Below are 25,077 nucleotides of genomic sequence, written 5' to 3'. Positions count from 1 at the left end.
GCGAAAAGGGTCGTCTACCGTATAGGCAGTAATAAAACCGCATCACCCCAATGCAGTACTATCTTTTCTCGTTTGTTTTGCACGCGTATCACAAAGTAAATATTTTTATACGTCCGCTGATACAATATATCATGTGTCGCTGATGAGTTAATATAATAATAAAACACCTACATTATATTATGATTTTATGTTTATTATATTATTATTATTATTATTATTATTATTATCATTATCAATGTTATTTATAAATGGTTAGGTGCATAAAGTAGGTAATGATTTCTGTAAACATATTCATCTTTTACTCGAAATTTATGACAACCGTTTTCATCTGAATCTGATTTTTAAATAATAAAATACAATTTTACACGCTCACAAGTCATAGGTCATACGTGTATACATGTATCACAACTTGATGTTATATATTTGTAGAAGTCCAGATAAACGTTTATAACATTCTCATTTGTTAAGTATATAATAACTAATAAGTAATATGAACTATATCAACCATCATATAATTACGTTTCGAGTCAGCACCACACAATAAAAAAAATATCGATTTTTCCTGTGTCATCACTAATTAAATAGCATGGATTTAGATGATCGATTTCACAGTTTTCGTGACATCAATGCATCAACGGGTGGTGCTGAATGTTGATAATACGTTACACCAACGCCGAACAAACGCAAAAAGTGAATTTTAAATGGATTTAAATTTCTATAATTTAACATACATTTTATGTCAGTTTACATGTCTCCGAACTCTTATGGTTGTTATTTCTCTGCAAATTCGTTTCTAAGAGTTTGCACGCTGTGCCAGCGTCACTCCTAAGCAACAGACAATTATCATACACGAACATTAAGTACACAACACTGTAATATAATTATTATTATCATTGTTCGCTGCTATGCTTTATATTTTTTGTGGCTATAGCGTATGTGTTATGTGTATATGGGAAAATGCGAACGTGCATTTATATTTGATTGTCTAGTAATGTGTTTACATCGGGTCGAGCATCACAACAAAGGGGCAAAACGTCTGCGTGCTACTTACCTTGGGTAAAATGATATTAAACGAACCGGGTCGGAGGACCACAGCCGGCGGTGTGGCAGCGTCGAAATCAATTTACCTGACCTTAGGCGATTCAATTGAATTAAATCCACAGCCACCGAAGGGATTCTAACCACTCTCTCACTCTTTCTCTCTCTCTCTTTCGCACACACATCATATATACAGTAAATATTATATATAAATATAAGTCGTAAGTACAGACTCCGCAAACGTCGACGGCGACGACGCGCTTTTCGAAAACACGCGTCGCTTTGACGTGTATACGTGTTCCGCGTACACAACACACAACGCAGTGTTATACGTATATAGTGATACAAGTATACGACAACAGAAGCGTGGTGGGCAGTTAAAAGCCTCACTATTCGTGGGCGGTGCGAAGCCAATTAAACCGGGAAACCGTCGATCCCAGGTGGCACCGACGACGAGATCATGATAATAAGACGGTATAGAGAAATAGAATTGTCTGTGGACATACGTGATATCGTAATGTCACATACCTAGTATAATTATGTCATATATTGTGTTGACAGAATCTATAATTACAGTTAATAGTTTATTAAAATAACACAGGCTAATCTAAATAATTCGTATGTTAGTGTATTTTTTAATGTTGATGGTTAAAACAATAATTTATAATTTTTTACTCGTTAAATTATAATTAACAAATTTTCATAGTATAAATAAATTAACTAAAAATGCTTAATTTATCATTAATCACAAGTTTTAAATCACATACAATATTTTAATACCAACATAAATGTTGATCAGAAAATCCGATGTCGTTTAATATCGAGGAGTGGTGTTGCTTTTGCCGGTTTAATGTGATGTCTTCATTTAAAATACAATCGTGTTCAAAAAACATTGGTTTCATTTATCGTTTTATGTGTGTGATTGTTTGACGTGTGTGTACACACTTTATTTAATTGCTTTCTCTGAGACCAAACTGAACTGATAAATTATGTCTTTTGAATCACTCAAGTGTTGGTAAAAGTTACTAACAATGCAATTTTTTTTTTTGCGTAAAACACAAATATATTATAGTTATCAACATAATATATCGAACATGTAGAACAATAAAATTCGATGTTTAAATATCTTTCAAACGACTTCTTATCTGCAGTGTATACACATAGTTTACGAAACTGATACGTGCAGTATAAACCCGTTTGATGTAGGTTCGGCTTAAATGGTTCACACACTATGGTTTCTGTATAACTTTATTCTTAAATTTTTATATATTTCAGATGAGTAAAGCGAATAGTAACAGAGCTTCGAATCGATAAACTAAAACGTTTTTATGAGTTAAAAATATGTATGAAAAATGTTTGTTACAAAAGACATAGACATATATTCGTTTCAAAAATCGCTGAACTTTAATAATTATTAATACATTTTATTATAGCCTTGTATATAATCCGACGGGTACCTCTAGAGTCCACAACTGCGGTTATAACTGACTTATCCACCCCTATGCAAAGGTCGCTGTAAAACGATAATATTACAAATAAAAAAAAAATAATTATTTTTAGTCGGAAAGACGTGGTCGAAAATATCGCCAGTGTTCATACATATTAAACACATTATTTATTCTGACGGTTTTTTCCTTAAATTACAAGAAATCAAAAACACCCTTAAAACTTTATCTCCCTCAAATCCTGTCTTATGTTTTTTTTCTACAAGTACTTTGTGAACTTAACGACTAAAAACTTGTTAGGGATATATATGTACAAAAAAAAAAAAACGTCGAAAATAAGGAACCGGAGATAGCGTTAATTTTATACATCCCTTGTTCTAACCCTTTACATTCTACCGAATTTTAAACACTTCTTTTCTCTGGCCCGCTTCTTTGGTTACAAGTCCCCGTTTTAAACGCGTAATTATATGGGACTTCCGACCACTTCTCCGACCCGTTTACTGCCACCGTAGCCCTCTTATGCCCGTACGAAAAATACTCTTTAACCCGGCAAAAAACGACCCGAGGTAAACTTAATAATTATTATTATTACGAGCACTCCGTTTTACTTAGAACGAAGATCTTTCTCCCTCTCATTTTATCTTTCCCAAAGAGATGAAAAACTATAACCCGTAGAATTAGTTAATAACATTTTAGTTTAAACATGCGGAGCACCTAAAGACTAAAATGGTCAACAATATAAATGATTACAGTATTACATTAATCTAGAGGATAATAATAATCTTTTTAACTCTTTTTTATATGCTTTATAACCATTTTCTTAAGAAATTACTTGCTCAGTTTCTTTCAAATAACCACTTTTTTTACGGTTCGAGTTACAGATAATCAGAAGTCAAAATATGCTTAATTTTTTCGAAATACTTACAAACTTAATAATCTATTTACTTAATAAATTACCTAAGACATTAGTCATTCATTTTTATATATAGTTATTAATTATTATTGTTATTGTTATAAACTCTTAAATCAACTTTTAATCAAAGTTCATTACTTTACATTCTATACTAATTTTAAAATTGAAATAAATAGTTTCCGGGTTAGTGTAAAATATCTAAGAGTCTGTAGCAGGATTACTCTGTCAGAGACACTTATGACTACTTAAAGTTTTTGTTTTACCTTTATAAAATAATTGCAAGTACCAACCACTTTTATCAATATAAATGGTGTAGCAATAAAAAAAGTCAAGTAATAATGACGAAACTTTTCTAATATTTATGACGATAATAAAATAATAACACAATTATGGGTCTACACATGAATCATTCCAATAAAACAAAAATGACTTTTACGATCTATATTTTTTTCAAAATGTATATAAATTTATGTATTATGTGCTTGTTATATAATATACAATAAACAATCGCAAAAATAACAATATTTTTTAATAAGCTATTTTTATCAAATTTAAAACTTTCATATTTTTCTTTTAATATTAATACATCATTTAGAAATAATATTAAAGTATTCCATAATTGGATCTGATAATTTATGACATTTTAATATTGAAAAAAAAAATAACCAAGAAGGTTAATTTTTGAGCTGCAGACATCATTAGGAGTTAATAATAATAACTTAATATTTCTATCTTGTGTAATGAAAACTCCGCAAAGACAGCCGCTTATATCAAAGGCCAATATTAATCCTATTAAAAGAGCACTTTGTCTTTATAAACAAACACGAGACTATTTCTATCATGTCTTATTTTTCTCTTTCTCCTTGTTTTTTCTCTCCCCTTCTCTCTCTGTGTGTTTCTTAACAGTTCACTCCCACTCAAGGATTATGGTTAATTTTGGTCGTCAAAAAGTGATTTCAGGACGATGCATAAACTAAGATACCGGTGTACTCTCTGGACCACATCTGAGATGAAAAATTTACCCTGATTTCTTTATACATATATACACACGAAAAAACCAGATGAGGTGGTGACCGGGAAAACAACATCCCAAAGATTATATTATTATTGTATACAAACGAGGCTTGCCCCTCCGGGAATTTTTCTTTGATTTACTCGACGTAATACTAATGGTCATGGATCTGCGGCAATTAAACCGTAAATACTCCCGGGGCCTTCCGGCAATTAAAATAAACTTTTTTTCCAAACTTAAAAAATTTTATTTCTCGAGAATAATAAATTGATCTGACTGGATGGAAAAATATTTGAATTTCCCCTCTTTGCATTGGGAATGAAACCAGAATAGTTAAGCAGTATATTTAATTACCAACCAAAACATTAACGTTATACCAGAATTGATTCAAATAAAATATTAAGTCTACATCAAGTATTTAAAACAAATATATAATAATATACATATTATAAAATATTAAATTTATTTATTTATTTTTTAATTAGATAAAGGGAAATTGGTTTATTTTTAAAAACATTTTGTAAAATTGTACAATTTATATTATAATCCTGATATTTGTATGAAAACAGTTTTGTATATCAAATTAATTAACCTGATAGTCAAGTAATTTAAATTATATAAACATAATATATAGTTATATAATACATTGGTATACATTTTAATAAGTAGATTTCATTCATATGAAATTAAAGATACATTACGATAATTAATAACTTTTTTTTTTGGTTATTGTGTAATTAAAATACTTTGTGTCCTAAAATTTGATTAAAATTATCTTAAAATTTAAATCTTATATTTTTTACGGAAACGATATTATGGCTTTTTAAATTAATACGAAATAATAATACAATGTATTGAAGTTCCATAATCATGTAATATATAAATTAAATATATTTAAATATTATATAATTAAATATAATAATCGAAAATAAACTTATTTCATTCTTAATTAAACAAGAAAAATGCCTGTACTGATATAAACACCTTCGTATTTTAATCATAATAATTCTATAATTTACGAGATATCGTTGGTGCGTATTATCCGACATACAATTTATATTTAATGCGTGAAACGATTACTAACGGGTTTCATTATATTATATTATTATAATTATTATCTCTTTTTTTTTTTTGTTCCGCTTTTAACGCATACATATTTATCGTCGGAACGATTTTTACGTTTTATTGCAACTATTTTAGGTTTTGGGCTTATGGTAAATCAAGGGTAAACCCAATATGATTTACGATAATGGAATTGTGGGCGAGAATACAAAAGGCGAGAAAAAAACAAAACAACGGCAACAACAACAACGTGGCGACAGAGATTTCCGTTCGTTAATAACGGCTTTAATTAATTTCATTCGCTTCCATTGTCCCTTGTTCGTTGTAAGCGCCGTGTTTACAAGGGTGTTTGGCCGCCGATGGCACCGAGCCATGATTTCAGGGGACTTTTGCCAGGCGATCAGGCTCATTTGGAATGACCCCTTGGAATGCGAAAAAATAAAGGTTCGCTGAAGATTAAACTGGACTTCAGCAGTCCCCGTCTTCTATAAAAATGTCCGAACTAAATCGTGATTGTTGACAAATTAATATCAATTTTGTGTAAGTGTACTCGTATTATATGTTATTATAAAATTACACCAAGAGACTTTTAAACCAATCGCAATAATATATAGATACTTTTATGGGTTAAATTACATTAACACGTTTTCAAAATAAAATGTATACAATTTGCCAATATATGTTTTATTCATTAATTAAGCATCCACAAACTTCAATTTTACCAAAAATAAATCATATAATTTAATAAAGTTGAAATTTCACATTAATTAAGTTATACGTTAATTTTATTAACTTACCTACATAACATTAATCAAGTTATTTTAGTATATTTAAATATATAAAAAAAAAAACGAAAAAACTGAGAGTGTTATACACAAAGGTTTTTATTTCTTTGTTTTGGTACATTTTCATTTAAATATAATATGTATAATACTACATAAACTGTTGATATAACGTGTTTTCCATTTCTCAATTAAGTGCAGATTGGCTGTTAATATTTATTTATTTTTTATCTGGCTGTATTTACATGGTTTGTATTTATGATCTCGTTTGATGAAATGCACATACGTATACGTACACAAACGCTTTGATGCCAAACACTATAAAAGAAACCGCAGCGGCCTTTGTGAAATTCGCTGCCTATAGTAAATAAGCAACTACCACGCGCAAGGCCTTTCGTCTTGTTACTACTAAAAAACGCCCCCACCCAAAAACGGACGACTAAGTATGAACAGAAAATTATAGCCGCACGAAGACGTCAGCGTCGGTGAAATTTAGCCGACGATAGAACAGTTTTTTACACCCTCACCACCCCACCACGCAGACCACTCATATACCACACAACCTGCACTACTCCAACACACAACCTACCACTCCCGCCAACGGTCTTTACCCGTATTCTCTTCCTCGTCCTGTTCCTCCTCTACTACTTCCTCACCAGCACCTTATTCCGAGGGCGTTAGTGCCTTTTAATTACAAGACTCCGGGTCGCCCGTCTTTTAAAGTCTATCGTGCCGGAGAAAACGCCTTCTCCTTTGCCAGTGTGCAAAGTGTGTAAAGAACTTTTAAAACTCGACCTCCTCACAAAGGCCCCTTAATTTATTATTATAACCCGAGATCCGTTGTATAATATTTAACGGGTCGGAACGAGCAGGTTAGGTCTCACCAGTGAGGTGTGGTGGTAGAATCAGCTAAGAAATTGCTGTGATGTCGTAGATCGGCGGGAGAGTTGGGGGAACATACACTCTCTTACAAATATGCACAAAGAAACCCGCGATACGATTATACAGTTCGGTAAGGTCTCTGCGGGTCGTGGATTGTACGGACCAAAATTATAGTTACACGTATAAAAATCGACCCGTTATATTTAGGTAAACGTTTAACTATATATGTATATATATGTGAGTACAGATTATCATCTTGATTCTATTGAATTATAGAGTAATCAGGCGTAGCTAGTAAATAATATATTAACGTACCTATAATCAAAATGTTTAACTAATTTCCCTTTAAAAAAAAAAAAAAAATGCAGCCATCGCATTTTTTGAAGGCACGTTTTAAAAAAATTAAACAACTATAATTAATAAAATAATATTATTTTACATAACTTTGAGTCATTAAAACGAAATATTCCTTAAAAAATTTAATTTTTTATTCATTGACCTAATCAATTTTGATTTCTTATTTCAAAGAAAAATATTTTTTGGAGTTTTTTAATACATAAAAATTGAACTGTAAACTAAATGTTTTTAAGTTATACATAGGTATTTAAAGTTTTTTTGAGTAGAATAGTAGAGTGAAGTGGTGCAAAGGTACCTCTCAATATATTAATCTACTATAATGCTCATCCAAACTTTAAAATCTTTAACGAATTAATTAATTATTGTCCGAAATATATTTACTATTTTCAAAGATCGAAATAATCTGAATCATAGTCTGCTTCAAAATACGAAATTATAAACGTATAATGTCACTAAAATGAATAAAAAACTTAATCAATTAAAATAAAAAAAATTGTTAAAAATAAGATTATTTTTCAAATATTTTGTTTTGTAACGACTTAAAATTATGTAAAAAAAATATTTTTAAAAACACCATTGTTTACGGAAATTGTGAGTATCTTACGTTAAACAAATCAACTCCAATACTATATACGAATAATACTAAAAATTATTTATTATTTATTTTTAGTAAATTAAAATTACTAACATTTCAATAAATAATTATCTATTTACTTAACCACATCAACCGTCTAAATTTCACTAAAATTCCCTTAAAACTGGATATTACTGTATTTTATCTTGTAATTTATAATATTATAACAAAATTACTTTTCACGGAGTAAATCATTAATAATTTGCTTCAAAAAAATAATAATAATAATAATAATAATAATAATAATGTTATATTTTACATTATCATATGCATACATACGTGGGCTACCCATCGTCCTTTGTGCATTAAATATTAACAAATTAGTCTGCACGTATTGAAAAACGTAATCATGTATTTTACACTCTCTAATATAAATACATATATAATATATTCACTATTCAGGTTACCTGTAACTTTATTCCCCCATTTTTTTTCGCTCATCGGAAAATAAAAGTCCGGTACTACGGTCGAATATAAACCAAACAGAGACCCTCTTCAATTTTTTAATCTTTCACAGCCGCTTAGCGGCCATCGAGAACCCAGTTGTTATCGTCTCGCTCCCCGCTTTGCCGTCCTGCGGTCGTATTAAATATTTAAAAGAAACGAGAGACCTTTTTTTTTCCATCCCTGCTATATTATATTTTTCGCCTTCGTTAAAAAAATAACCTTGCATAGTAATGAAGGAACTGGGTTCCATGAAATATGAACGCATTGTTTCGTGCTCAAATGAGCCTATTTTCCGAAAGAAAACTTTTTTCTCGAACATTTTTACACGAATAACAGCATCATATTTAGTCTAGGTTTATCGTTTTTATTGATTTTTCCTTTTCAGTATATGAAACAATTCAAACACATGCTAGCCACAATTCCATTATCTAACACCTGCCCACTGACATAAAAAATATGCATACTAATTTGTATAGGAATTCTCATGGAAGACTTAAGACACATTATTACAATAACAGTAAAAATAAATATCTAAATATACAATAATCGTAAAAGGCTATAAATATTTTTCGATGACATATCAATCATTATATCTGTTTAACCTATGTATATTAATATACCTTAACTTTAAGGTATATTTTCTTACCTATAAGCTATTTATATCAACAAGTATCTAGATTCTATATTATACAGTTTTATATTACCTATTATTTTTTTCAACACGATGGACGTAATAACACAATTTATATAACAATAACCTACCATTGATATCATAAATTAAGCCAATAAAATTCAACAATAATAATTAATAATATTATTAATGAGCTGTAATTACCCATAGTTATTAAATAACAATAGGTATAAGTAAATAGTTGTTTACATATCCTATAATAATATCATAAACGTATAATTAAATAATTTTTATTTCTTATAAGTCAGCGGGCTTTTTTATTATTCTTAGCACTTAATTTATAATGTTAAATTATAGTTTTTTTTTTTCTATTTTACAAGTAGATAAGTAAAAAGTTTTAAAACAAACAAATATACAAATATAATCGTATTTAAGTAATATATAATTACTTATATTTGTACAATATACATATTATACGTTGTCTAGTTATAAATATTAGAAGTAATATTTTTATTATTCTACTAAAATAATAGATATACTAGTATTATAATAGTAGTATATAGTTTATTATTACGCTTAAAGTTAATGCTTGTCTGTAAACAAATTGCATAATTATCATGATAATAATAATTTTCACGTCCTTTTGTAGCTGGTTTGTTCAAAAAATCAACGAAACGATATTTAATTTTATTTTTTATTGCTTCATAAAATACGCATCCAAATCCCCTGTGTTCGCCCGTAGGAAATATATAATAATATATGTATATGTAGGCTCGACAGTCGACATATAACGAAAGGTCTTCTAAACCCTCGACCCCATCCGAAAACCCGAGTCCGATTGTAAATACAAATTCACCGATAAGCGCCAATAACTCGACCTTTTCCCCCGGAGAAATACACTTTTCCACCCTTATACCGCCACCGCTGGCGGCCACTGAAATTTCCCGACTCCACGAAAGCACCCGAGGCCGCCGACCTACATCATAATCTCTAGAAAATGTAAATGTGCGTATATTCTTGTCGAGCCCTCACACGCGAAGACGCATTGACAAAACCAACTATCATGATAATACTTAGTTTCATATATATCTTCAGTATAAAATTCCGTTCGTTTAGCCGACAATTTCTCGCACAGTATGTCAACAGACGTTATCGGCAACGTTAATCCCACGCGTGCGTTTATTGCATTCTAGGTTTACACATGTGTGTGTTTTTTCAACGAGCCCCAGTGAAAAATGACACCAGGGATGTGCGTATTTGCATTTAAATTGAGACATTCGACTCTCGTATAGGTGGGTGTCTGCACACGCGGTTGCGGTTCTACTTTCGTCATTACTGATTAAACAAAAAATACATTTATACATTTATTATTTCCCTCTTTTTTTTTTTTTTTATAATAAGACTACCGAATAATATATTTCTGCTCATGACGTTATTATCCGCTCCCTCTTCGATCAAAATAATACGCAAAGAAAATATCAATCATCGAACCACCACAATGACATGGTGATATTTTTCTGTAGGTATTTTGTGTTGAAAACAAATAGTTTTCCTAAATGTGTTCGATTTATTCGTAATTGAATAAACCGAATAATATGATCTTTTTTTACTTATACGTTATCAGTAAGGTACGGAATGTGTCATAATTAAAATGGTCAAATTAAAATTAGGTATGTGTGATGTGTACAATAACTAAATGTAATTGGCAGTGTAAATTGTCATACACAACTTAAAAATTATGGAGGAAGCATTTATTAAAGTTTTCATATTTTCATAAAATGTCATATAAGTGTTTTTTTTTTTTTTTAATACTCATAAGATTTAATAAATATTACTTTTTGTTTTTTTAATACGCCAATTTAACTATAGACTTTTAATGACTACTTTATTTTTGTGTTACTAATCATAAATGTTTTGTGTAGGATATTTACTTAATTCAAAAAAATATTTTTAGTCAGTTTTTTCAGAAATGTTTGAATAATATAATAGTATACAATTTTATTTAAAATAAATATTTTAGTTTCCCAAGATTTTCCTCTTTTTTCTTGATCATTTCTTAAATATTAGTTGGCTGACTTAAGCTCGTCTAATCGCATAAAAATTATTATAATTTTAAATAGTTAACATAAAATAAAAAACAATTGTTTTATGCAAAAATAAAAATAATTCTTCAGTAATTTATTACTGTTGTTTTGCAACTGTTTAAAATGTTCTATTCATATTTATAGGTTATAGGTTTTTCGATGGATTAAGACAAGAAATATGTTTCTTATCCATCGGTCTTTTAAGTCACTACAGTGTTTATATATTTGTACTACTCTCCCCGCGCTCAACCAATGTCCCAATACTCAGCAGCATCAATTCCGTTTGTGCCCAAGCCCCCGGAGACGCATAAAGCAAGGGGTCGTCTGTAAAATCAAATAGAAATCACCGCGGCGGAAACGGAGCACGTTTTACAGAGAAAACGGACGCGGTCCGAGGGCAAAAACGTTGAATGACAGTAATTAGTGTGGCGATCGGCGGAGGGCATTCGTGTTGATTTATCAGGTTCTCACGAAGACGGCGTAAGGACAAAGTTGGGCAACGGGTCGTCTAATGCAATCTAAGTATATGTGTGCACACCATGTGCCGTATTTATGCTTTGTGTGTGTATACATTTTTCATTCCTTTCTCTTTCTCCGTGCCCAATCAGTCTTAACCGAATATAGCCAGAGCGGACGGGGAACAGGATACGTCTTTTATTTGCGATGTCCATTCCGGTCCGAATCTCATCTCCGGGGACGTAGGAAACTTCTGGGTGACACTTAGCCAGGACGTGTGCTTTTAAGTTCAATACGAATCAATTATTCCGTTTTCCCCGCAATTCAATTATATTGTGTGCTTGCATGCAAGCGCACTATGTATCTATCTATGTCTATACATAACTGTATACACTATATATAAACATAAGTCTCGTGGTCAATGTCATCGTTAAATTCTACTATATAGGAATCAAAAATCAAATCTAAGAATCAGAAATACGCAATTCCCCCGAGTATGTACTATGATGTTAAAAATATATAAACACGCACGTCACGGGTACGTTTTTTATTATATAACAAACTTACTTCTGCAGGAAGAGGTAAATTATAAATTTAGTCGTCGAAGCCTGAAAATAAAGACAAAGGATTTTAAGTTTTCCAGCCCACTTGGTCGAAAAGTGGCGAAGAGATAGAGGGAATAAAGTATAGCATTTTCTTCTTTTGATATTAATCTAACTGGTCGTGGATGAGCGGGTGGTTAGTGGATTCTTAATGTGCGAACTCGAGCAAAATGCTTAAAAATAAAACCAAATGAATATCCCTCTTTGAAACATTATACTATAAACAAAATTTTGTGTTTTTATTTTTTCACAATTTGTACAATTTTCGAAAATCCGATGTATTAATAATCAATAAATAATTGTAAAAAAGCATTTTTGAATAAATAACTGTGTATATATTCTTCTTATTTCAATCAAATAGTAATTCAATACAATTTATTCGCAAAGTTAAAGTATATTATATTTTTGCAGTGCTTGCGTGTTTTGATTATAGTATTTTAAATAATAATTGCAATAATATATAAAAACTAACTCAAACTATTTAATTTCATTACTTGAGTAAAAACATTACAATAACAATTGATCATACCACACATTAATAAATGCATATTTAAAAAATTATTATATAGGTAGGCATTATATTTTAATCTGCAATAAATGTATTGACGTATCGTGATGATGAAATATTTGTTTAAATTTGTTACATAACATTTGAATGAGTGCTGCAAAATGGGCAGAATAACTCAAGTTTTTCGTGTATTGTTAATATTTTGTTGTGAATTATTGTGACAACGACGTTTAACAAAGTTGCTTGCACAGTCCTACGAAAAATCGCCTAAACAGGAACAGCAGCTGCTGTTGTGTTCGACCATCCTCCAATTTCTCTGGGTGTATTTTTTTTAATAATAATCCTTTTTACTCAGTGGGGTGCAAAGTGTCAAGTCGCTTACAACAAAAGAGTCCTATGACGACGACGTCACTGTGGGGGCAAACCGGCATAAACTGGTGTGATTGTGTGAGTATAAATACGACTGCTGCTAGTGTTCGACGACGCCGCCGTCGCTGCCGATAGATTTGCATAAACGGCCGGACGAATTAAAACAATTAATACCGTTATTCTTTACCCCTCCCCGTCTACGGAGGCTGACTCCTCGCCCGCGTCGCACTCACGCTCCAGACTAACGGATTTAATTAAAAAAAATTTAACATCCAGAACCGGCGGCGCCCTCGAGCGTCGAAAATTCGCCAAAAACGAACGCGCGTTACGATTATTATCATAATTATAATTATCGACCGATCTCTTCCCTGCAGCAAGCGTGGTATGTGTGTGTAAGTGTGTGTATTAATTTATATGTGTGTGCGTGTGCACAATACGACCGAAAGAACTTACACTCGTTCAACACTCCCGCCATCGCACCCAAATATTGGCTCGCCCGTTCAACACCGCCTCCGCGTGTTTACAGGAGCTTTCGCGAGAGAGGGTTCGACCGACCAACCGGCCAAATGACTGGCTTGCTGGCTCAGCACTACTTTTAATTAAACGCTGTTCGTGAAATTTATTTTTAGGAATGTCTCGGAAGTTGGCTGGAATATATAATATATTATTATACGTTTACAATATAAAGATCACCGCCAGGCCTATCTAATTAAGCAATTGGTATTCACTACAAGTCAATTGGTATTTTAAATCCGTATCAAATAATATAACACCATGCCAAACCACCCAGCAGAGTCCGCGAAAACGTCCGTGATTTCCTGTATATATCTAATATGCTTTGCGCGACAGTTGTTCTATTGAGCATGTGTGACAACACTCAACCGCATAAAATTTAAGTTTTCCGAGTTTGATTCTACTGCTGTACGTCAACGTAACATGAGACATGTGTTTATTTGTTTTAAGTTATTCAATCGTTAATTAACGTAAACAAACGCGACAATAACGAAACTCATTATTGCTTTATATTATTAACTATTGTATTACGTTCTTGGTAGAATAATATGTTATTAAAATATTTATAACCCAAACAATAAAAGGTACAGTAATACAGCTAATCGAGCAATTAACAATAACTTAAACATTCCAAGGAAAATGTGAAGTGCGCAGTACTTACCCATTGTACTATATTAATAAACAATCAAACTTAAATCACACTTTCACACGTCTCGACTCAGATAGAATCTAACTCGGATGTCCACCAAAAGAAAACGGGTTGCCCAAAATCTATAAAACCAATTACTATAACAAGTCCACTTTAATCGTTTAATCCTACATAATAGTTTGGTCCCAATGATAAAAACCACTCTTGTTGATAAAATCATATAAAAGATAGTAGACAGTGCTCTTCAGATGGTATATTATATCAGGATTAGATCGTAATATATTATCACTCATTACTGCTTAGAAAATTAACTTAGACATTTTAAACTGTAATTTTGTTTAAAATTATGAATTTAATATACATAAAAAATATTTTGCTGAATAAAAAAGTGTTCATGCTGACAAAGATACTAATATTTCTAAGTTAAATCATATGAAACTTTATACATTTTTTGACAAATAAAATAAAATATTTATCATAACACATGATATATAAACATATTATTCAAATAATATACTTGTTAGGAATAATATGGTGAAAATGAACGAGTGATAATATGAACTTCTAAGAATCTACTTAAACGTCGAGTACTCAAAACTAGTTTTCATTAATTTAATACTTATATGCTTTCCGATAAAAATATATTATTTATCTGTTTATATGAAAAATATAACAACTCCGATATAAAGGCGTTATTCGGCTTTTCTACGACCGCCGGCTATTTAACGTAGTTTAATCAAAACAATTTTGGTGTTAAATTCGATAACGAAGAATACATTATATTATATACAGAGAGAGATATATGTATAACATTTGTCCTTGGAGATCCAACGGACGCGCTACAAAGGAAAAAGACAGCAGCGATTCAGGGGCGTCTTTCCAAAATTATTGCGTCAAGCTCTGCTGCTTAACCCTTTTCCGGATTTTACAAGCGATCGGGGAGTCGTAAAGTGTTCCCTTCAATCGTTGCCGATAAGGCTTTCTCTGGCTATCCATTAGTAGGGACGTTGCCGACTCAAATGCGTTGTCATAATAATAAAATGTTCAAGTGTGTGCACACTGAGTGTTATATACGTATATAAAAAAACCCATTTTATTCGTCGAAGACAAAATTGCCGTCTATTTGTACAAACGATGTCTTCTATTTTATTTACCATTTTTTTTTTTTTATTATTATTATTATTATTATTTACAAAAGGGGGAGATGGTCCGTTCATAACTATAATATTATACTTTAGTTTCGTTCCTTTTTGATTTACTCAAAACACTGTCGGCAAACACGTCGACACTCTACCGGGCATATTATATAGTTCAAATATATTATGTTCGGACGTTTGCATGGAACCTCTATTTAGACCGACCCTAAACAAATATACCACCGAACTTGTTGTTGGGGTCGAATCGTGGCCCCGAAGAATCCGAAATTAGCTGTTTCATATAAAACGCTTTGGCAAAACCGCAATATTATATCGTCTCTCGTAACGGTCAACGTATATATTATATGAAAAATAGAATTCGGTCATCATTAGGACGGTTAAAAGTTAAAACGATTTATGACGCATGCCATAATAGTTGTATTACATCGTGATTCGTGGTTAAGTATACATTTGCATGCCGTTTCAATACAAATAATAAATCGTCATCAACAAACATCGTCAGCCTTAGATATGTTTTTTATTATTTTTCATACGTATGTAATAAAAATTAAGTAATATGTTTCATACAAGTATTTTAAAATATATATCTAAAATAAAATTGTTTCTTATATCTACAAGTACTGTCCTTGGCAGTGATCGAGTTATTAACTGTACACTAAAGTATTTACTTATTATTTAAAATATTCGTATTATGTGCCTATATACTCGTACATACAAAACAAATATATTTTTTTTTAAACTTATGACAATTTTATTTTAATGTAACGGGTATCTATGTAATTAGAATTTAAGTATTTAGTTTCAAGTATTACGAAACTGATTTTCAAGTATTTTCCCCATTCCTTTATATAATACATTAATACACATATTATGTGTTACATTAATATTCATACAGCTCGTAATAATATATTATACGTTATTACTGAACGTAATAACGTATATCTAAGTATATTTAATTCTCGACGTGGGGCATATATATTACATATTATGTGCGCTTAAGTGCGGCCAGCACAACCGCGACACTATAGTTCCGTCATAGTTCCATACAATAAATTTACTATAATCCGTATTAGAGACAAAAACCGCTACCATCGCTCATGATATTACGACTGTATTATAATCGTTACGCACTTGCACGAAACTTAAACAAGTGTCTCCGGTAATAAGTATAAGTGCGTTTGTCGTGCGAGTATATACAAGTTTCGCCTCGAGTTCCGCATCCGGAACACGAGACACAATGAGTCCATACATCACGTGAGGTTATAATAATAATAAACTATTGCGATATTCAAAGAAAATGGTGTCGGGGCTTTCGGAGATGGGAGCATTTCTTACCATTGATGATGTGGAGCGACTCTGGTATTTGTCTGGTGATAACGCGAGGTCATTCCAATATAATATAAAACGTCATCACAGTCAAATCGTCCGCACCAGATTCTTTTGTCGGCGTTTTATTTATCGACGATTCTTCGGGATGAATTTTTTTTCACTTGTCGCTTTTTATGTTAAATCAACCGAACGGGAATTAACCAAGCAAACCGGCGACGCATTTATATATAATATACCACAAAAAAACAGTAAAAAGCTGGTCCGATTTGAGTGTCGTGCGAAAAAAATCGTTTTCTTTTGACGCCCTCGAAACAGTCGACAATTACCGTCGTACGGAAAGGGAGTGTTTTCCCTTCATCAATTTCATCTGGCGTTTTTTTTCCTCACTCTGCCTCACCCGTCATCATTGTGATTCTTATATTTTTAGTGGCCGTGTCGGTTTTAACTTTATATAGTGAGATTTTTTTCCCATTTTTTTTGGACCTTTTTTTATATTTATATATACTGTACACATATACAGGGACATCTGGGATTGGTGGTGACAGGATAATGGGTATGCTGTGGCGGGACTCAGAAGGCATAGATGATTGATCTGTTTCCCCGTAATGCCGCCATTATATAACGTTAATTGGATGATCGATGGTTTTACGAATTTATTATAATGAAGTACGGCACGAAAACTCTCTCTTTCTCTTTTTCTCCCTGTAAAGCGGCGCCCGGTCACTGCAGGCGTTTCTGATGCTTAATTATTTTACATAGTCGTCGATCACTATGTGTAATTATCTTATCACTAAGCTAATTGGTCAGTAGAATAAAAAGTGTTCGCAAATAATAATAATGAACAACTAAAACAAAATTAAATGAAATATAAATAAAAAGAGGATATTATAGTAAATAACCGTAGGCAGCGAGCTTAAACTCTATCGAGAACGTCGTGTCAGCGACGACGATGGTAGTGGTGGCGCGTGGTGGAGACGACGTTTACCTCGCGGGCTCGTTATGGCAGTACGCCGGATATCCAAATGAACGGCCGGATGCCGCGTACATGTTCTTCGCCGGAAGCATATTACTGCAGCGAAACTTAACGAAACTACTCGCCCGCGTTCCTAAACAATGACATGCACATCACCGAGAGAAACGTTTTGAAATGGCAACCGAGAAACTACGAACGGAATTAGCAGCAGTTTCTCCCGGAGTAGAGAGAAACTTAAGAAACTTCCAAGAACGCCTAAGGGTAAATCGTGTAGTGTATATTTTTCCCACAAAAAACGAGCGTATTATCTGCATTTGGCACCTGGAAAGATGTTACGGGGTGTAAAATATAATAAAATGACAGGTATCTAAAACCCAAGTTCAGAAGAGCAATTCACGGTCATAATTCAATTTTATTTCGTACATAAAACTAGCAAACATACGGGAGAGAAAGTAAGAGAAAGAGAGTTCCTGACGAGTTCATAAATTACGAGATGTTAACTAGACAGTCAGAGTATAGAAGATAGAATATTTTATGCTCCGACAAAAGTTATATTATCATTATTATTATTATATTCACCGTGAATTAGAATAATTTTCATCTTCGGCTGCTGTTTGTATATTATACTCAGATATCGCTGTAAATATTCCTTAATCTATCTCAATCGATCACTGTTACTACTGAAGTAGTGAAGTGGCAATTAATTTTATGTCTTAATCGTGTATATCTAACAATAGATAAATAGGTATGTTATTTTATATTTTGTATACAAATACACGATGTTAAATAAAATATGGTATAAAGTATGGTAAATAACTGATACACGTAAGGTTTGATCGACAGTATAAAATATATTTATATATATATATATATATATATAGTTACGATTGTATTTATCTATTTTTTAGTCAAATATATTTATAAAACAATTATTCAAGTTTTTTTCATGACAACAATGACATCAAATACTCTTTAGAACAAAGTGGAAACGATATTATACTTATTAGGACAGTATGTATTTACTATAAAGTCGCATGGTTTTCGAAATGTAATTATATTTTCAAGCACAATTATGGCCAACAATAATCAGATAGGAAATACCATGTGTATATTTATAATGAAATCAATTAAATGTTTTTTTTTTTTATAACTCTATATTTGAATCACTAAAATTACGGCTATACCATAGATTATTTCGGGATATTAAATTATTTTTTTTGACTCGTTGTGGTATTCTATTGTAATCAGCTTGTAGGGTATGAGACTCCCCCCCCCCCAAATTCGTACGAGAAGGGTTACACACACACACACTTTTAAACATATACATACATTACTTGTATTTATACGAGTTTGCATTTGTGTGGGTGAATATTTATGCAATTCGCTTAGCAACGAAACGAGATGACTGCTGTAATGGTTCTGACAGCCGGGTAATTAACAGCCGGACGGACGGAGACAGCATGTCTTCAGATCGGACGTAGGCTCCCGGTCATCACCACCACCTCCATCACCTTATACAAATTTGCGTATACGGCGAGACAGCAAAACTGGTCGGTAGGTAGGTCGGTTTCCCCTCGAGTGCCGACACGTCAGTGGATCGTGAAAAATTAATTTCAATCCCTCGTCTGGCGGGAAAGTGAAAAACAATTGCTCTCTGTATATTGTTTACTTATACATATATATATATATATTATAATTATGTATATATATTACAACGAATTAGCCGGGATTGCATATGCGCGCGATGAGATAATAATAATTTACTATTCCAGTCCGCGGAAAAACGTTTCACCGCCCAGAAATAAGTCCGTAAAACGGATATTTTTACAACGTTTTAGACCCTCACAATAAGTTTTTTTTAGTTTGCTATTTGCTCCTCTTGCCCGTATTCTTTTTTCGATCACTGCAGTGTCGCCGGTTTACAACAACCATGGGAATTGGCTATAAATGAACGTTCACGTGTGGCCGGCACAGCCCAATCTGTTCTAGATCGAAATTGTGTATACCCCACTGTCAAGATCGCAACCCTATATCATATACATTATACATATACTCGTATGCAATTTATATACCTAGTTCTAGAGTAGATATATATACGAAAGCACAATTTGGAGGACTAAAAGCATCTTTGTCTCACCTATGATGGCATGATATTAATAACAAATAAAATTATATCATACGAGTATTTCATATTAATTATTTAAATATATATAGAATGTAAATCATTTTTAAAATTGATGAGAATCTTTTTTTAACTGATCCTTAAAACCTTAATTAACTTAAGTCACAGTCCACAGCAGTGTATTCTGATTCTGTAAGCTATTTATATTAATATTAATTAATATAGTATGGTTATCAGCAGTTAACTATTTAAATTTGTGATTATTTTTCGGATAAATATGTCTACTTTAATTTATATTATCTTTTATTCGTAGCGTTAGCTGTTACCGTCAGTTTAGCTATGTGTAAACACTTATACTCAACAATGCGGAGAGTTAAAACATAAATTATAGGTGTAATGCATCAAGACAAATTTTCAAATCTTTCTTTAATATGTATAATATATAAAGAGATATTTCCCATAATATTTTATAGTATGTATTTTATGCAAACTTTTAAAAAGGAATAATAAGTTTGCTTTTTTAAAATTAAAAAAATACACATTTAAATTTATTTATTTTGTTATTTTTATTGTTTAAAAGAAAATATTGTGTGTCAGTTATTTTATCATGGTATGTGGAGTAACAACCCATGTACCTTTTATCCGGATAGCCTTGAGTAATAATCATAATTTATCAGTAAAATATTATCCAGGAAAATTTTGAAAAGTAAGCCTAAAGAGGTTGTAGGGTTGATGTCCTCACGAGTTTGTTGAGCATAATTTTTTCCATCCTCACTTCTTAAGTAAAAAAATTAAATTTTAACTATGTATATATATTCATTGAACGCACGTTTCACATGCAGTAATGATATTATGTAATCAACTACAACCGTGAGTCGGAATAACAAGCTGCGTTTTCGTGTACAGACACATGGTGTGTTTAGTATACATCTTATACGAGGGAAAAATGGGGAAAAAACTAGAAAAAAGAAAACGAAAACTGTGTATACATATACACACAATATACATCTCACTACGGCTGAACTTTCGCAAACCTTTGCTGACTTTTAATTACCGTCGTAAAATAGTAACGGTGGAGCCTCGTTCGCGGCTCCCTCGGCATTTCTCATCAAACACGCACGCACGTCGCTGCCACCGCCACCGCTCTCTGATCCCTTGGTTCTGGATTAGACCCCGGGCTCGCAGAGCAAATATTGAACTAACGTTAAGACGTTGCACCCTCCACGTACCACATCCGCCCCGCGGTAATCACGGGACTGGCCGGGTCGGTAACGTACAGAGACGCGAAGGGTTTTACACTATTGACTCGGCATATACACGTATAGTTTTTCCACGACCAGTATTCGACTACTTTATATATATATATATATATGTGTGTGTGTGTATGTACAATTGCTGGATCGGGGAGAAATGATAAAATTCGCTGTGTTAGTCGAAATTTGATTAAACGACGATATCCCGCCACGGTCGGTTTTTATTTAGTTCCACGTTCAAACGCGGTGATTATTATTGTTATTATTATCATTATTATACTGATAAAATAGGGAGGGCGGTCGGCTGGTGTCGGTTTCGATAATCCTTGCGTTCGATATCCGAAGAAAATGTATATGTATAAGATGTTCTCGTATTGGTGTAATATATATATGTATATAAATATATATGACGGGATGTGGTTTCAGAGACTAAACCTAATAATAACTGTCGTAAAGACGAAATCCAGACCCCCCACTACAACCGCACCATATCCCGTTGAACTACCCCGATGTGGCGGCGATCGGCTACCACGGTCTGTCGATTAGGATAAGCCGTTCTAGCAAAGGGGAGCATCGACTTTACGACGAGCCCGGAAGTCAGAGAGACTGCAGCAGGCTAATAATGACTGTGTTCATATTAAATTATAAGATTGACAACAGCGATAGAGACAAAACGGTACACAAATCCGCCAAACGATAGCGTCCCCAGATTCCGCAATATTTACTAGTTTTTCCATAAATTATTTTACATTAACATTTTAAATTGCATTAAATTTCTTAAAAAATATTTAATTGCTATAATGTGATATCAACAATTTTAATTAAGTCCTTGTTTACTATTAATTATTGCATTTGTGTGTTGTTTTTTTTTTTTTTTTTTGGACAATTAAATTTATAGTTCATATTTTTGAATAATTAGTGATTTTGTAGTTATAAGAGCATATTTTTCAATTTTACCATTTTTTAGAGTATATTAAAATATGTTTATAATGTAATTTGAAAATTTGACAATAAAAAAAAATAAAAAAAAAAAATACTTAAAAATGTATATTAATTTTGAGAGTTTTCACTAGGTATTATTGTATTGTGTTTTTAAGTTACTAGCTGACAGAAAAATTTTTCGTTTTTAATAACATGTCTTAAATTTAAATTAATAACAGTGAAATAACAATTTTTTTGTAGAAATACTTTAACATTGTATATTATATTTTATTTTAACTATAAATTTATTATTTTTAAATTTTAATGTATTAATAATAAAAACGTTTTAAAGGATTTATTTTTTTTTTTGTATGGCCTTAAGTAATGTAATTAGCCAGTTGAACTGAATGCGTGGGGTTGTGGGAAATCTGTTTTAAGTGCTCAGGCTACGAGGTTATTCCTGAGAAAAGGGTTTTTTATCTTGAAGTAAAAATGTGAATAAAAATACTCAGAATAAAAAAGGGTGATACTTGAAAAGACCATCGTCGACGAAAAATCAGACATCTACTGGTGAAAACAGTCCCGCGGCCGACCCCACGGCACCGCCGTCGTCGTTGAAACAATCCCTTCGTTATCACACTTTTTTTTATTTAAAAAAAAGGTCCTAAAAAAGCAATGCAAGAGAAAAAAACAAACACTTAATTCAGGAATTAAAAACACCCTGTTGAGTGTTGCACCAGTGGCTCTTCAGTATTGTCATTTGAGCCCTCGGACGTGTTTACAAACGGTTTTTATGTGCAAATAACAATAATGAGGGCGAAGAAAAAAAGGTCGGTGAATTAAAACAATAGCGTATTCAACATTATATAATGGGTGTCGTAAACAAATTGTAAGCCACACGCAAAATGTTAAGCGACTGTATAATATTATAATCTTAGTGATTAATAATTTTCGATAGAGTAATATAATTGTAAGTGTATAATACTACCACCACTAAGAATATATTATTAGCGTTACAGTGTAAAGGCTTTCACCATAAGTACCCTAAAAGTTTGGCGTAAGACAAGAATGCATCTTTTTATATACACATACGACACATCACAACTGTATAATATGATACAAAACATATAGGTATAATTGAAATTTGAATATAACGAAATTCTCATTATAACAATCCATAGCACATATTATAAACCAGATGGTAATAAATTATTATAGTCACCGATACTTATAGAAGTAAAATTAATTTGGCAACACGCGGTTATTTTAATACGTGGATTAATATTAATATAAGTTACTCCGGGAATATATTATTTAACATATACATATATAATACATTTCGAGAAAATGGTATTATATACATTATACATGTACTTATACATTGTACAGTTTCAATAACTTTACCTAAAACTATACAGCATATTAAGCACGTGGTCGGCGTCCAAGTTTATCACTCTATTTTTCTCTCTCTTGTTCTCTCTCATTCTCACTCTATTGCACTCGAAGAGACGGCCAAGTTTGTTGAATAAAAAAAAAAACGCATAACCTTAAATTCGTCCAGTTTTTTCCACCGTTCTAAAATTTCCAAAAGAGACCCAATCTGCCCGTATTGTAGAACGAGACTGCAGAAGAACTGAGCGATATAATTGTTCTTGTTTGCCAAGTATATACAGTACGTTGAGCATATAAAACCGTTTTCTGGCGCTGCGGGACCGTGGTATATCAGCACAGTTCCGGTCCAGTGGTTCCGGCCCGGTAAATGAACGCAACCACTACAACTACGATGACGATGACAACAACGACGACGAAAACATCGTCGACTACGCGCAAGTTCTTTAAAAGAACTTCCGTCGAGTCCGTTTTTGTGAGCTTTCTAGCACGCCCGCCCACGCGACTGTCTCAATGCACCGGGACAACGTAAGGTGGAGTGGGAGCGAGGGGAAGCTTTGTTACGGCCGATAGTCAGATTATATGCATAAATACACGCCGCTCTGCAAGTCGTAATGAAGACATTAAAGGGTCGCATATTGATCAAACGGCCGTTTTGCCTCGCGCCGTGCAATTCCCCTCTTTCCATTTAAACTCCGTCCATCTTGCTGCTGCTGCAGCCGTCCTCTCCTAGCAGTCCTCACACCCCACCATCGGACCCTCATATATCTTGACAATAACATGGTACCACCATTCTACCTTCACCGTTGTCACCCTTATACACCACCCCTACCACCACTCACACACAACATATCACTACCGTTTACAATGAGACTCCTCTGCAGCACATAAACGCAATCAAGATCACTCTTGGCCGATCGCATCGTCGCGCACACCAGACTAAATGTAAAAAAATAGCTTTCGTATTTTCAAAGGCTTACGTTTTTGTCTCCATCAAGTATTTCAGTTCGTCTATAAAATATACGTATATGTAATTTTTTCGTATATACGCTTAACGTGACGGAAAAAGTTGTACGTCATAAATATATATATATATATACGCCCGAATGCATAGACGTACAATAATACGCTCTCGTACTACGCTTGTATATGTGTAGAATGGTTTTATCTTTTTATCTGTATAATATAATAAATACGCATAGAAGTAAAACGGTGTTTCATATTTGACATTGCTCCTACTCCGCCCAAAAAGTCGAAAACTTCTTATCGGGCAGGGAATATAGACTAGAAGCGCATTCCTTAAACCATTTCCCCTAAAAAGCTTAGCATAGACTACCGCGTGCATGGGGAATCTCTGTAGAGCAGCGTGCGGAGAGGGGACACGGGAAAACGCATAAAATCCCTTGCGTGCTGTTTTTCTCTCATATACACTTTTAGACACCTCTACCAAGGTATTTTATTTTTCTTTCTACGCTGTTTCACTGAAGGGGTGCAAAAGACTTAAGCCTCTGAAAAAGAGATCACAAAAGTCTGAGGGAGCAAAAAAAAA

General features: G+C 32.6%; 1 protein-coding gene across 6 annotated transcripts in view; it reads left to right on the top strand.

Moving 5' to 3' along the window:
- LOC112600991 overlaps window positions 1-25,077 on the top strand; it is a 208,002-nt gene that overhangs the window by 145,746 nt on the left and 37,179 nt on the right. The window lies entirely within an intron of this gene.

This window comes from Melanaphis sacchari, unplaced genomic scaffold (assembly GCF_002803265.2).
Source record: "Melanaphis sacchari strain LSU unplaced genomic scaffold, SCAv2.0 Contig73_pilon_pilon, whole genome shotgun sequence".
NCBI lineage: Eukaryota > Metazoa > Arthropoda > Insecta > Hemiptera > Aphididae > Melanaphis > Melanaphis sacchari.
The sequence above is the reverse complement of the archived record's forward strand: the minus strand, read 5'-3'. Positions and strand labels throughout refer to the sequence as shown.